Source organism: Pagrus major, chromosome 20 (genome assembly GCF_040436345.1).
Source record: "Pagrus major chromosome 20, Pma_NU_1.0".
In the NCBI taxonomy this organism is placed as follows: domain Eukaryota; kingdom Metazoa; phylum Chordata; class Actinopteri; order Spariformes; family Sparidae; genus Pagrus; species Pagrus major.
In genome coordinates, this window is record NC_133234.1 from 13856296 (window position 1) to 13872031 (window position 15736).

Here is a 15736-nt window from a genome sequence, read left to right on the forward strand (position 1 = left end):
CTAAGCTGTGTGTGTAAAAGAGGACATTACTGGATTGCTGTAGTCTTTTTCCCAAAAAATGAAGCAAAATGAACAAGGAAACTGTTATTGTGGGGGTTGCCTCATGGGGGAGGCACACCTCATGGCAGGTGACAGGCCACACCACACCAGGTACAGTATATAAAGAGTGACAAACAACAACTGTGCAGTCACACAATGGCTTTGAGGAAGTGGATCTGTATATTGACCCTGGCAGGCCTTTTATCTGCAGGTAAGTCACTCCAGATGCTGGTTAAATAGTTTGAATATATTAGGCCTGCTTAGAAATGAAGAAAAACTCGACATTTCTCAACCTGGATAGTACTGTGACTTTAGAGACTTTAGAGAGTATTTTACAGACAACGGTTTGAAAGTAATCCAAGCAAGTGATGCAAAAATTTACACAAGGCTTTTATAAACAGCAATTAGATTTACAGTAAGCAGGAAACATGTATATTTTTTAAAAGCACATATTGATTTTCCTAATGTACAGGAAAAAAAGATCAACAGAAGAATCAATGTTTTTGTGGTATAGGTTGGTGCTTGTGTAAAATGTATTTGAACTCATTATAAATAACTAAATGAATAATGTATTAGTACAATAAAGAATTGTATTGCCATAAAAACAATTGTTAAAAAGTGATACAATAATTATCTGTAGCAGTGTGTTTTATCTTTAAATGTTAAATGTAAATAGATTGAAAATGATTTCACATTTCTTCTTTGTCTTAATGTATCTTTCTGTCACATGCCATATCATAGGCCTAATTTATATTCATCTCATGACTACTTCAGTTTAAAGAAATTTGCATATTTGTTAAAAACATGAAACATCTGTCACCATGGATACTGATAGACACTGCCTGCTTACTTACTGCTGTATATATGCTGTGTGAAATAGGTGATGTGAATATAAATGGGTGTCAAACCAGGTAAAGTTAGGGAATAAAATTATGGTCAAAAACCACCAAAGAATGTGTACAAAGTTGCCAGATGGAGAAATTACCGGACACCTGAGTTTCTGTCACACTGCTGCACAACCATAGTTGTATTGCTTTTTAAAAAATGAATCTTTACATGTACTATTAGTGAAATGCAAATGTAATAATCACCTTTTTTCACTTAATGTGATTATTATTTCACACAAAACCACTGATCACTTTCTAATGAGGCTCTTTATAAGAGATTTGTGAGATGTACGCGATGGCTTTATTAATTATGATCCAATCTTTTACTGATGCTGTAGAGATCCATGATAAGCTATTAATATGAACAATTCTTGTGTTGCCAGGTTTTGGCGGGTGTTTATGCTCCTCCAGCAGGACATTTGCTTTATCTTTTTAGCTCTTATGTTCTTCAGGAAAATACCTTTTGCTAATAAAAACTTGTGATAAATAAGTAATAAATAAAGAAGTTTATTGACTTGACTGGTAGCTCATCAGATGATTTATTAGATAGTTAAAAAGTATTTTTTATTTATTGGTGTACAAACTTTTTTCCATAACCAGGGAACCCAAAAGTTATACTTATTGAGTTATAACTGATCTACAAAGCATGATTTATGATGATTTATTAATGGCTTACAAACCTTACAGTTCAACTTATAAAGCTGTTGTGACACATATTCAGAAGTGAGGCCCAAAATGATATAGAATTATTAAGATGATGCAAAGAATTTCTTTTTCTGAAATCCCATACTACTCAGACTGATATGACTAACCCATTTATGGTGTCTCTTTCCCAGAATCACATGCTCAGCTTGACGGTGAGTTGAATACAGTATCCGTTTCATCCTACAAGATTTCATTCTGTATCTGCATTTCTACATTTTTAACATTAAAATAAACATTTTAACCTGCAAAAACGAAATTTGTTAAATAATGTATTTAAAGTGTCTTGACTGACTCTTTTTTCCAGTATGTGGCACTGCTCCCCTGAACACCAGGATAGTTGGAGGTGAAGACGCTCCAGCTGGAAGTTGGCCCTGGCAGGTTAGTCTGCAGAGATTTGGCGGCCATGTTTGCGGTGGTTCCCTCATCAACAGAGAGTGGGTGATGTCTGCTGCTCACTGCTTCTTCAGGTGGGTCCTGTCATATAATAGAGGACACAATTTTCAGTGTTTCAGTCTACAGTTTGACTTTTAGTCCACATTCTTTCAAAATACAATAAATTCTGTCATTTTTCCTTCAGTCCAAGTACGTCTGGATGGCAGATTTCTCTGGGTCGTCAGAACCTGCAGGGCGACAACCCAAACGAAGTGTCCAGAAGTGTTTCCAGAATCATTTTGCATCCAAACTATGACAGCGACACCAGCGACAACGACATTGCTCTGCTCAGACTCTCCTCACCAGTCAAATTCACGGACTACATCAGGCCTGTGTGTCTGGCTGCCAGTGACAGTGTGTTCAACAACGGTACTGATAGCTGGGTCACTGGCTGGGGCGCAGTCCAGGAGGGAGGTGAGTCTGCTTGTTGTTGTTTCTGAGTTCAGTGTTCATGTGATCTATAAACAGTAGGTGGATGTGTGAATTGTCTCTGTTCCTATTTGCTCCCTCAGTGTCATTACCGTTCCCTGAAACTCTACAAGAAGTGGAGGTGCCGGTTCTTGGAAACAGACAGTGTAACTGTCTGAATGGAGTCGGTACAGTCACAGACAACATGATCTGTGCTGGTGTTCTGGCAGGAGGCAAAGACTCATGTCAGGTAGGCTGCTTCGTTTCATTTGTCACTTGTTGGTAAATGTGTTTAGGATTTTCTCAAATCCTCAGACGTCTCCTCTCCATCTCCTCAGGGTGACTCAGGAGGTCCAATGGTCAACAAACAGGGCTCCGTCTGGATCCAGTCTGGAGTTGTCAGTTTTGGTTTTGGCTGTGCTCGGCCCAATCTGCCAGGAGTCTACTCCAGAGTGTCCAGATACCAGTCCTGGATCAACTCCCACATCAGCTCTGATAAGCCAGGCTTTGTCCAGTTCACCTCCAGTGGGCTGGATGCTGACAGCAGCTACACCTGTCCTGGTCTACCACCTCCTGTTCTTACTACTACAACTAAAACTACAACCACTGCAGAACCAGATGTTACAACCACAACTTTAGCATCCACTGATTCAAGTGCTGAATGTAAGTATCATGACGACCACAGTGTTTTGAAAATATGTATCAGTAATTCTGTAACTCATGGAATTGACAAATAAGTAACCAACTTTTCAAAATATGAATTTTCATACTTTTATCTGTTTGAGCTTGAGGCTGTTTTTCCATCCGACATTGATTATTTAATTCAGAAACTATTAAAGCCATCCTTTCGAACTTCTGGACGTTCATGTATTTGACGCCCGAAAGTGGTAAAGTAATAAAATGACACTGTGCAGAAAATTAAGACAGTCTCATTTACAATTGGTGCAGTCTTTATGTGAGGGAAGAGTGATAGAAGAGTAAATTGCGTTCATGGGGTTGTTTTTTCAAACTTCCACTATGAGTCACCACAATCTTAAATAGGTAGTGAAAGACCGTATGTAAAGGTAAATTTATTCAAAGATTTGATAAACTGTAATGTTTTGTGTGTTGGTCTACATTGTAACTCTATGATCCACTGATTGCGACACATTTGTTTGCAGTGTGTGGCGTCACTCCCCTGAACAGCAGGATAGTTGGAGGTGAAGACGCTCCAGCTGGAAGTTGGCCCTGGCAGGTTAGTCTGCAGAGATTTGGCGGCCATGTTTGCGGTGGTTCGCTCATCAACAGAGAGTGGGTGATGTCTGCTGCTCACTGCTTCTTCAGGTGGGTCCTGTCATATAATAGAGGACACAATTTTCAGTGTTTCAGTCTACAGTTTGACTTTTAGTCCACATTCTTTCAAAATACAATAAATTCTGTCATTTTTCCTTCAGTCCAAGTACGTCTGGATGGCAGATTTCTCTGGGTCGTCAGAACCTGCAGGGCGACAACCCAAACGAAGTGTCCAGAAGTGTTTCCAGAATCATTTTGCATCCAAACTATGACAGCGACACCAGCGACAACGACATTGCTCTGCTCAGACTCTCCTCACCAGTCAAATTCACGGACTACATCAGGCCTGTGTGTCTGGCTGCCAGTGACAGTGTGTTCAACAACGGTACTGATAGCTGGGTCACTGGCTGGGGCGCAGTCCAGGAGGGAGGTGAGTCTGCTTGTTGTTGTTTCTGAGTTCAGTGTTCATGTGATCTATAAACAGTAGGTGGATGTGTGAATTGTCTCTGTTCCTATTTGCTCCCTCAGTGTCATTACCGTTCCCTGAAACTCTACAAGAAGTGGAGGTGCCGGTTCTTGGAAACAGACAGTGTAACTGTCTGAATGGAGTCGGTACAGTCACAGACAACATGATCTGTGCTGGTGTTCTGGCAGGAGGCAAAGACTCATGTCAGGTAGGCTGCTTCGTTTCGTTTGTCACTTGTTGGTAAATGTGTTTAGGATTTTCTCAAATCCTCAGATGTCTCCTCTCCATCCCCTCAGGGTGACTCAGGAGGTCCAATGGTCAACAAACAGGGCTCCGTCTGGATCCAGTCTGGAGTTGTCAGTTTTGGTTTTGGCTGTGCTCGGCCCAATCTGCCAGGAGTCTACTCCAGAGTGTCCAGATACCAGTCCTGGATCAACTCCCACATCAGCTCTGATAAGCCAGGCTTTGTCCAGTTCACCTCCAGTGGGCTGGATGCTGACAGCAGCTACACCTGTCCTGGTCTACCACCTCCTGTTGTTACTACTACTACAACTGAAACTACAACCACTGCAGAACCAGATGTTACAACCACAACTTTACCATCCACTGATTCAAGTGCTGAATGTAAGTATCATGACGACCACAGTGTTTTGAAATTATGTATCAGTAAATCTGTAACTCATGGAATTGACAAATAAGTAACCAACCTTTCAAAATATGAATTTTCATACTTTTATCTGTTTGAGCTTGAGGCTGTTTTTCCATCCGACATTGATTATTTAATTCAGAAACTATTAAAGCCATCCTTTTGAACTTCTGAACATTCATGTATTTGACGCCCGAAAGTGTTAAATAATAAAATGACACTGTGCAGAAAATTAAGACAGTCTCATTTACAATTGGTGCAGTCTTTATGTGAGGGAAGAGTGGTAGAAGAGTAAATTGCTTTCATGGAGTTGTTTTTTCAAACTTCCACTATGAGTCACCACAATCTGAAAAAAGTAAACCTTACATATGGTCTTTAACAATCTATTGAAAAGATTTGATAAATTGTATTGTTTGGTGTGTTGGTCTACATTGTAACTCTATGATCCACTGATTGCGACAAATTTGTTTGCAGTGTGTGGGGTCACTCCCCTGAACAGCAGGATAGTTGGAGGTGAAGACGCTCCAGCTGGAAGTTGGCCCTGGCAGGTTAGTCTGCAGAGATTTGGCGGCCATGTTTGCGGTGGTTCCCTCATCAACAGAGAGTGGGTGATGTCTGCTGCTCACTGCTTCTCCAGGTGGGTCACTGTCATATAATGTCTGTCTCAGTCTGTAGTTTAGCATTGCTTTTTGTCCATGTTCTTGCTAACATGAAGCATTTATGTCATTTTTCCTTCAGTCCAAGTACGTCTGGATGGCAGATTTCTCTGGGTCGTCAGAACCTGCAGGGCGACAACCCAAACGAAGTGTCCAGAAGTGTTTCCAGAATCATTTTGCATCCAAACTATGACAGCGACACCAGCGACAACGACATTGCTCTGCTCAGACTCTCCTCACCAGTCAAATTCACGGACTACATCAGGCCTGTGTGTCTGGCTGCCAGTGACAGTGTGTTCAACAACGGTACTGATAGCTGGGTCACTGGCTGGGGCGCAGTCCAGGAGGGAGGTGAGTCTGCTTGTTGTTGTTTCTGAGTTCAGTGTTCATGTGATCTATAAACAGTAGGTGGATGTGTGAATTGTCTCTGTTCCTATTTGCTCCCTCAGTGTCATTACCGTTCCCTGAAACTCTACAAGAAGTGGAGGTGCCGGTTCTTGGAAACAGACAGTGTAACTGTCTGAATGGAGTCGGTACAGTCACAGACAACATGATCTGTGCTGGTGTTCTGGCAGGAGGCAAAGACTCATGTCAGGTAGGCTGCTTCGTTTCGTTTGTCACTTGTTGGTAAATGTGTTTAGGATTTTCTCAAATCCTCAGACGTCTCCTCTCCATCTCCTCAGGGTGACTCAGGAGGTCCAATGGTCAACAAACAGGGCTCCGTCTGGATCCAGTCTGGAGTTGTCAGTTTTGGTTTTGGCTGTGCTCGGCCCAATCTGCCAGGAGTCTACTCCAGAGTGTCCAGATACCAGTCCTGGATCAACTCCCACATCAGCTCTGATAAGCCAGGCTTTGTCCAGTTCACCTCCAGTGGGCTGGATGCTGACAGCAGCTACACCTGTCCTGGTCTACCACCTCCTGTTCTTACTACTACAACTAAAACTACAACCACTGCAGAACCAGATGTTACAACCACAACTTTACCATCCACTGATTCAAGTGCTGAATGTAAGTATCATGACGACCACAGTGTTTTGAAAATATGTATCAGTAAATCTGTAACTCATGGAATTGACAAATAAGTAACCAACCTTTCAAAATATGAATTTTCATACTTTTATCTGTTTGAGCTTGACGCTGTTTTTCCATCCGACATTGATTATTTAATTCAGAAACTATTAAAGCCATCCTTTCCAACTTCTGGACATTCATGTATTTGATGCCCGAAAGTGGTAAAATAATAAAATGACACTGTGCAGAAAATTAAGACGGTCTCATTTACAATTGGTGCAGTCTCTATGTGAGGGAAGAGTGGTAGAAGAGTAAATTGCGTTCATGCGGTTGTTTTTTCAAACTTCCACTATGAGTCACCACAATCTTAAATAGGTAGTGAAAGACCGTATGTAAAGGTAAATTTATTCAAAGATTTGATAAACTGTAATGTTTTGTGTGTTGGTCTACATGTTAACTCTATGATCCACTGATTGCGACAAATTTGTTTGCAGTGTGTGGCGTCACTCCCCTGAACACCAGGATAGTTGGAGGTGAAGACGCTCCAGCTGGAAGTTGGCCCTGGCAGGTTAGTCTGCAGAGATTTGGCGGCCATGTTTGCGGTGGTTCCCTCATCAACAGAGAGTGGGTGATGTCTGCTGCTCACTGCTTCTTCAGGTGGGTCCTGTCATATAATAGAGGATACAATTTTCAGTGTTTCAGTCTACAGTTTGACTTTTAGTCCACATTCTTTCAAAATACAATAAATTCTGTCATTTTTCCTTCAGTCCAAGTACGTCTGGATGGCAGATTTCTCTGGGTCGTCAGAACCTGCAGGGCGACAACCCAAACGAAGTGTCCAGAAGTGTTTCCAGAATCATTTTGCATCCAAACTATGACAGCGACACCAGCGACAACGACATTGCTCTGCTCAGACTCTCCTCACCAGTCAAATTCACGGACTACATCAGGCCTGTGTGTCTGGCTGCCAGTGACAGTGTGTTCAACAATGGTACTGATAGCTGGGTCACTGGCTGGGGCGCAGTCCAGGAGGGAGGTGAGTCTGCTTGTTGTTGTTTCTGAGTTCAGTGTTCATGTGATCTATAAACAGTAGGTGGATGTGTGAATTGTCTCTGTTCCTATTTGCTCCCTCAGTGTCATTACCGTTCCCTGAAACTCTACAAGAAGTGGAGGTGCCGGTTCTTGGAAACAGACAGTGTAACTGTCTGAATGGAGTCGGTACAGTCACAGACAACATGATCTGTGCTGGTGTTCTGGCAGGAGGCAAAGACTCATGTCAGGTAGGCTGCTTCGTTTCGTTTGTCACTTGTTGGTAAATGTGTTTAGGATTTTCTCAAATCCTCAGATGTCTCCTCTCCATCCCCTCAGGGTGACTCAGGAGGTCCAATGGTCAACAAACAGGGCTCCGTCTGGATCCAGTCTGGAGTTGTCAGTTTTGGTTTTGGCTGTGCTCGGCCCAATCTGCCAGGAGTCTACTCCAGAGTGTCCAGATACCAGTCCTGGATCAACTCCCACATCAGCTCTGATAAGCCAGGCTTTGTCCAGTTCACCTCCAGTGGGCTGGATGCTGACAGCAGCTACACCTGTCCTGGTCTACCACCTCCTGTTGTTACTACTACTACAACTGAAACTACAACCACTGCAGAACCAGATGTTACAACCACAACTTTACCATCCACTGATTCAAGTGCTGAATGTAAGTATCATGACGACCACAGTGTTTTGAAATTATGTATCAGTAAATCTGTAACTCATGGAATTGACAAATAAGTAACCAACCTTTCAAAATATGAATTTTCATACTTTTATCTGTTTGAGCTTGAGGCTGTTTTTCCATCCGACATTGATTATTTAATTCAGAAACTATTAAAGCCATCCTTTTGAACTTCTGAACATTCATGTATTTGACGCCCGAAAGTGTTAAATAATAAAATGACACTGTGCAGAAAATTAAGACAGTCTCATTTACAATTGGTGCAGTCTTTATGTGAGGGAAGAGTGGTAGAAGAGTAAATTGCTTTCATGGAGTTGTTTTTTCAAACTTCCACTATGAGTCACCACAATCTGAAAAAAGTAAACCTTACATATGGTCTTTAACAATCTATTGAAAAGATTTGATAAATTGTATTGTTTGGTGTGTTGGTCTACATTGTAACTCTATGATCCACTGATTGCGACAAATTTGTTTGCAGTGTGTGGGGTCACTCCCCTGAACAGCAGGATAGTTGGAGGTGAAGACGCTCCAGCTGGAAGTTGGCCCTGGCAGGTTAGTCTGCAGAGATTTGGCGGCCATGTTTGCGGTGGTTCCCTCATCAACAGAGAGTGGGTGATGTCTGCTGCTCACTGCTTCTCCAGGTGGGTCACTGTCATATAATGTCTGTCTCAGTCTGTAGTTTAGCATTGCTTTTTGTCCATGTTCTTGCTAACATGAAGCATTTATGTCATTTTTCCTTCAGTCCAAGTACGTCTGGATGGCAGATTTCTCTGGGTCGTCAGAACCTGCAGGGCGACAACCCAAACGAAGTGTCCAGAAGTGTTTCCAGAATCATTTTGCATCCAAACTATGACAGCGACACCAGCGACAACGACATTGCTCTGCTCAGACTCTCCTCACCAGTCAAATTCACGGACTACATCAGGCCTGTGTGTCTGGCTGCCAGTGACAGTGTGTTCAACAAGGGTACTGATAGCTGGGTCACTGGCTGGGGCGCAGTCCAGGAGGGAGGTGAGTCTGCTTGTTGTTGTTTCTGAGTTCAGTGTTCATGTGATCTATAAACAGTAGGTGGATGTGTGAATTGTCTCTGTTCCTATTTGCTCCCTCAGTGTCATTACCGTTCCCTGAAACTCTACAAGAAGTGGAGGTGCCGGTTCTTGGAAACAGACAGTGTAACTGTCTGAATGGAGTCGGTACAGTCACAGACAACATGATCTGTGCTGGTGTTCTGGCAGGAGGCAAAGACTCATGTCAGGTAGGCTGCTTCGTTTCGTTTGTCACTTGTTGGTAAATGTGTTTAGGATTTTCTCAAATCCTCAGACGTCTCCTCTCCATCTCCTCAGGGTGACTCAGGAGGTCCAATGGTCAACAAACAGGGCTCCGTCTGGATCCAGTCTGGAGTTGTCAGTTTTGGTTTTGGCTGTGCTCGGCCCAATCTGCCAGGAGTCTACTCCAGAGTGTCCAGATACCAGTCCTGGATCAACTCCCACATCAGCTCTGATAAGCCAGGCTTTGTCCAGTTCACCTCCAGTGGGCTGGATGCTGACAGCAGCTACACCTGTCCTGGTCTACCACCTCCTGTTCTTACTACTACAACTAAAACTACAACCACTGCAGAACCAGATGTTACAACCACAACTTTACCATCCACTGATTCAAGTGCTGAATGTAAGTATCATGACGACCACAGTGTTTTGAAAATATGTATCAGTAAATCTGTAACTCATGGAATTGACAAATAAGTAACCAACCTTTCAAAATATGAATTTTCATACTTTTATCTGTTTGAGCTTGACGCTGTTTTTCCATCCGACATTGATTATTTAATTCAGAAACTATTAAAGCCATCCTTTCCAACTTCTGGACATTCATGTATTTGATGCCCGAAAGTGGTAAAATAATAAAATGACACTGTGCAGAAAATTAAGACGGTCTCATTTACAATTGGTGCAGTCTCTATGTGAGGGAAGAGTGGTAGAAGAGTAAATTGCGTTCATGCAGTTGTTTTTTCAAACTTCCACTATGAGTCACCACAATCTTAAATAGGTAGTGAAAGACCGTATGTAAAGGTAAATTTATTCAAAGATTTGATAAACTGTAATGTTTTGTGTGTTGGTCTACATGTTAACTCTATGATCCACTGATTGCGACAAATTTGTTTGCAGTGTGTGGCGTCACTCCCCTGAACACCAGGATAGTTGGAGGTGAAGACGCTCCAGCTGGAAGTTGGCCCTGGCAGGTTAGTCTGCAGAGATTTGGCGGCCATGTTTGCGGTGGTTCCCTCATCAACAGAGAGTGGGTGATGTCTGCTGCTCACTGCTTCTTCAGGTGGGTCCTGTCATATAATAGAGGATACAATTTTCAGTGTTTCAGTCTACAGTTTGACTTTTAGTCCACATTCTTTCAAAATACAATAAATTCTGTCATTTTTCCTTCAGTCCAAGTACGTCTGGATGGCAGATTTCTCTGGGTCGTCAGAACCTGCAGGGCGACAACCCAAACGAAGTGTCCAGAAGTGTTTCCAGAATCATTTTGCATCCAAACTATGACAGCGACACCAGCGACAACGACATTGCTCTGCTCAGACTCTCCTCACCAGTCAAATTCACGGACTACATCAGGCCTGTGTGTCTGGCTGCCAGTGACAGTGTGTTCAACAATGGTACTGATAGCTGGGTCACTGGCTGGGGCGCAGTCCAGGAGGGAGGTGAGTCTGCTTGTTGTTGTTTCTGAGTTCAGTGTTCATGTGATCTATAAACAGTAGGTGGATGTGTGAATTGTCTCTGTTCCTATTTGCTCCCTCAGTGTCATTACCGTTCCCTGAAACTCTACAAGAAGTGGAGGTGCCGGTTCTTGGAAACAGACAGTGTAACTGTCTGAATGGAGTCGGTACAGTCACAGACAACATGATCTGTGCTGGTGTTCTGGCAGGAGGCAAAGACTCATGTCAGGTAGGCTGCTTCGTTTCGTTTGTCACTTGTTGGTAAATGTGTTTAGGATTTTCTCAAATCCTCAGATGTCTCCTCTCCATCCCCTCAGGGTGACTCAGGAGGTCCAATGGTCAACAAACAGGGCTCCGTCTGGATCCAGTCTGGAGTTGTCAGTTTTGGTTTTGGCTGTGCTCGGCCCAATCTGCCAGGAGTCTACTCCAGAGTGTCCAGATACCAGTCCTGGATCAACTCCCACATCAGCTCTGATAAGCCAGGCTTTGTCCAGTTCACCTCCAGTGGGCTGGATGCTGACAGCAGCTACACCTGTCCTGGTCTACCACCTCCTGTTGTTACTACTACTACAACTGAAACTACAACCACTGCAGAACCAGATGTTACAACCACAACTTTACCATCCACTGATTCAAGTGCTGAATGTAAGTATCATGACGACCACAGTGTTTTGAAATTATGTATCAGTAAATCTGTAACTCATGGAATTGACAAATAAGTAACCAACCTTTCAAAATATGAATTTTCATACTTTTATCTGTTTGAGCTTGAGGCTGTTTTTCCATCCGACATTGATTATTTAATTCAGAAACTATTAAAGCCATCCTTTTGAACTTCTGAACATTCATGTATTTGACGCCCGAAAGTGTTAAATAATAAAATGACACTGTGCAGAAAATTAAGACAGTCTCATTTACAATTGGTGCAGTCTTTATGTGAGGGAAGAGTGGTAGAAGAGTAAATTGCTTTCATGGAGTTGTTTTTTCAAACTTCCACTATGAGTCACCACAATCTGAAAAAAGTAAACCTTACATATGGTCTTTAACAATCTATTGAAAAGATTTGATAAATTGTATTGTTTGGTGTGTTGGTCTACATTGTAACTCTATGATCCACTGATTGCGACAAATTTGTTTGCAGTGTGTGGGGTCACTCCCCTGAACAGCAGGATAGTTGGAGGTGAAGACGCTCCAGCTGGAAGTTGGCCCTGGCAGGTTAGTCTGCAGAGATTTGGCGGCCATGTTTGCGGTGGTTCCCTCATCAACAGAGAGTGGGTGATGTCTGCTGCTCACTGCTTCTCCAGGTGGGTCACTGTCATATAATGTCTGTCTCAGTCTGTAGTTTAGCATTGCTTTTTGTCCATGTTCTTGCTAACATGAAGCATTTATGTCATTTTTCCTTCAGTCCAAGTACGTCTGGATGGCAGATTTCTCTGGGTCGTCAGAACCTGCAGGGCGACAACCCAAACGAAGTGTCCAGAAGTGTTTCCAGAATCATTTTGCATCCAAACTATGACAGCGACACCAGCGACAACGACATTGCTCTGCTCAGACTCTCCTCACCAGTCAAATTCACGGACTACATCAGGCCTGTGTGTCTGGCTGCCAGTGACAGTGTGTTCAACAAGGGTACTGATAGCTGGGTCACTGGCTGGGGCGCAGTCCAGGAGGGAGGTGAGTCTGCTTGTTGTTGTTTCTGAGTTCAGTGTTCATGTGATCTATAAACAGTAGGTGGATGTGTGAATTGTCTCTGTTCCTATTTGCTCCCTCAGTGTCATTACCGTTCCCTGAAACTCTACAAGAAGTGGAGGTGCCGGTTCTTGGAAACAGACAGTGTAACTGTCTGAATGGAGTCGGTACAGTCACAGACAACATGATCTGTGCTGGTGTTCTGGCAGGAGGCAAAGACTCATGTCAGGTAGGCTGCTTCGTTTCGTTTGTCACTTGTTGGTAAATGTGTTTAGGATTTTCTCAAATCCTCAGACGTCTCCTCTCCATCTCCTCAGGGTGACTCAGGAGGTCCAATGGTCAACAAACAGGGCTCCGTCTGGATCCAGTCTGGAGTTGTCAGTTTTGGTTTTGGCTGTGCTCGGCCCAATCTGCCAGGAGTCTACTCCAGAGTGTCCAGATACCAGTCCTGGATCAACTCCCACATCAGCTCTGATAAGCCAGGCTTTGTCCAGTTCACCTCCAGTGGGCTGGATGCTGACAGCAGCTACACCTGTCCTGGTCTACCACCTCCTGTTCTTACTACTACAACTAAAACTACAACCACTGCAGAACCAGATGTTACAACCACAACTTTACCATCCACTGATTCAAGTGCTGAATGTAAGTATCATGACGACCACAGTGTTTTGAAAATATGTATCAGTAAATCTGTAACTCATGGAATTGACAAATAAGTAACCAACCTTTCAAAATATGAATTTTCATACTTTTATCTGTTTGAGCTTGACGCTGTTTTTCCATCCGACATTGATTATTTAATTCAGAAACTATTAAAGCCATCCTTTCCAACTTCTGGACATTCATGTATTTGATGCCCGAAAGTGGTAAAATAATAAAATGACACTGTGCAGAAAATTAAGACGGTCTCATTTACAATTGGTGCAGTCTCTATGTGAGGGAAGAGTGGTAGAAGAGTAAATTGCGTTCATGCAGTTGTTTTTTCAAACTTCCACTATGAGTCACCACAATCTTAAATAGGTAGTGAAAGACCGTATGTAAAGGTAAATTTATTCAAAGATTTGATAAACTGTAATGTTTTGTGTGTTGGTCTACATGTTAACTCTATGATCCACTGATTGCGACAAATTTGTTTGCAGTGTGTGGCGTCACTCCCCTGAACACCAGGATAGTTGGAGGTGAAGACGCTCCAGCTGGAAGTTGGCCCTGGCAGGTTAGTCTGCAGAGATTTGGCGGCCATGTTTGCGGTGGTTCCCTCATCAACAGAGAGTGGGTGATGTCTGCTGCTCACTGCTTCTTCAGGTGGGTCCTGTCATATAATAGAGGATACAATTTTCAGTGTTTCAGTCTACAGTTTGACTTTTAGTCCACATTCTTTCAAAATACAATAAATTCTGTCATTTTTCCTTCAGTCCAAGTACGTCTGGATGGCAGATTTCTCTGGGTCGTCAGAACCTGCAGGGCGACAACCCAAACGAAGTGTCCAGAAGTGTTTCCAGAATCATTTTGCATCCAAACTATGACAGCGACACCAGCGACAACGACATTGCTCTGCTCAGACTCTCCTCACCAGTCAAATTCACGGACTACATCAGGCCTGTGTGTCTGGCTGCCAGTGACAGTGTGTTCAACAATGGTACTGATAGCTGGGTCACTGGCTGGGGCGCAGTCCAGGAGGGAGGTGAGTCTGCTTGTTGTTGTTTCTGAGTTCAGTGTTCATGTGATCTATAAACAGTAGGTGGATGTGTGAATTGTCTCTGTTCCTATTTGCTCCCTCAGTGTCATTACCGTTCCCTGAAACTCTACAAGAAGTGGAGGTGCCGGTTCTTGGAAACAGACAGTGTAACTGTCTGAATGGAGTCGGTACAGTCACAGACAACATGATCTGTGCTGGTGTTCTGGCAGGAGGCAAAGACTCATGTCAGGTAGGCTGCTTCGTTTCGTTTGTCACTTGTTGGTAAATGTGTTTAGGATTTTCTCAAATCCTCAGACGTCTCCTCTCCATCCCCTCAGGGTGACTCAGGAGGTCCAATGGTCAACAAACAGGGCTCCGTCTGGATCCAGTCTGGAGTTGTCAGTTTTGGTTTTGGCTGTGCTCGGCCCAATCTGCCAGGAGTCTACTCCAGAGTGTCCAGATACCAGTCCTGGATCAACTCCCACATCAGCTCTGATAAGCCAGGCTTTGTCCAGTTCACCTCCAGTGGGCTGGATGCTGACAGCAGCTACACCTGTCCTGGTCTACCACCTCCTGTTGTTACTACTACTACAACTGAAACTACAACCACTGCAGAACCAGATGTTACAACCACAACTTTACCATCCACTGATTCAAGTGCTGAATGTAAGTATCATGACGACCACAGTGTTTTGAAATTATGTATCAGTAAATCTGTAACTCATGGAATTGACAAATAAGTAACCAACCTTTCAAAATATGAATTTTCATACTTTTATCTGTTTGAGCTTGAGGCTGTTTTTCCATCCGACATTGATTATTTAATTCAGAAACTATTAAAGCCATCCTTTTGAACTTCTGAACATTCATGTATTTGACGCCCGAAAGTGTTAAATAATAAAATGACACTGTGCAGAAAATTAAGACAGTCTCATTTACAATTGGTGCAGTCTTTATGTGAGGGAAGAGTGGTAGAAGAGTAAATTGCTTTCATGGAGTTGTTTTTTCAAACTTCCACTATGAGTCACCACAATCTGAAAAAAGTAAACCTTACATATGGTCTTTAACAATCTATTGAAAAGATTTGATAAATTGTATTGTTTGGTGTGTTGGTCTACATTGTAACTCTATGATCCACTGATTGCGACAAATTTGTTTGCAGTGTGTGGTGTCACTCCCCTGAACAGCAGGATAGTTGGAGGTGAAGACGCTCCAGCTGGAAGTTGGCCCTGGCAGGTTAGTCTGCAGAGATTTGGCGGCCATGTTTGCGGTGGTTCCCTCATCAACAGAGAGTGGGTGATGTCTGCTGCTCACTGCTTCTCCAGGTGGGTCACTGTCATATAATGTCTGTCTCAGTCTGTAGTTTAGCATTGCTTTTTGTCCATGTTCTTGCTAACATGAAGCATTTATGTCA

General features: G+C 43.1%; 1 pseudogene; it reads left to right on the plus strand.

Moving 5' to 3' along the window:
* The first annotated feature begins 2072 nt into the window (after positions 1–2072).
* The window catches only part of LOC141015113 (uncharacterized), a 29862-nt pseudogene continuing 16198 nt past the window's right edge, over positions 2073–15736 (plus strand).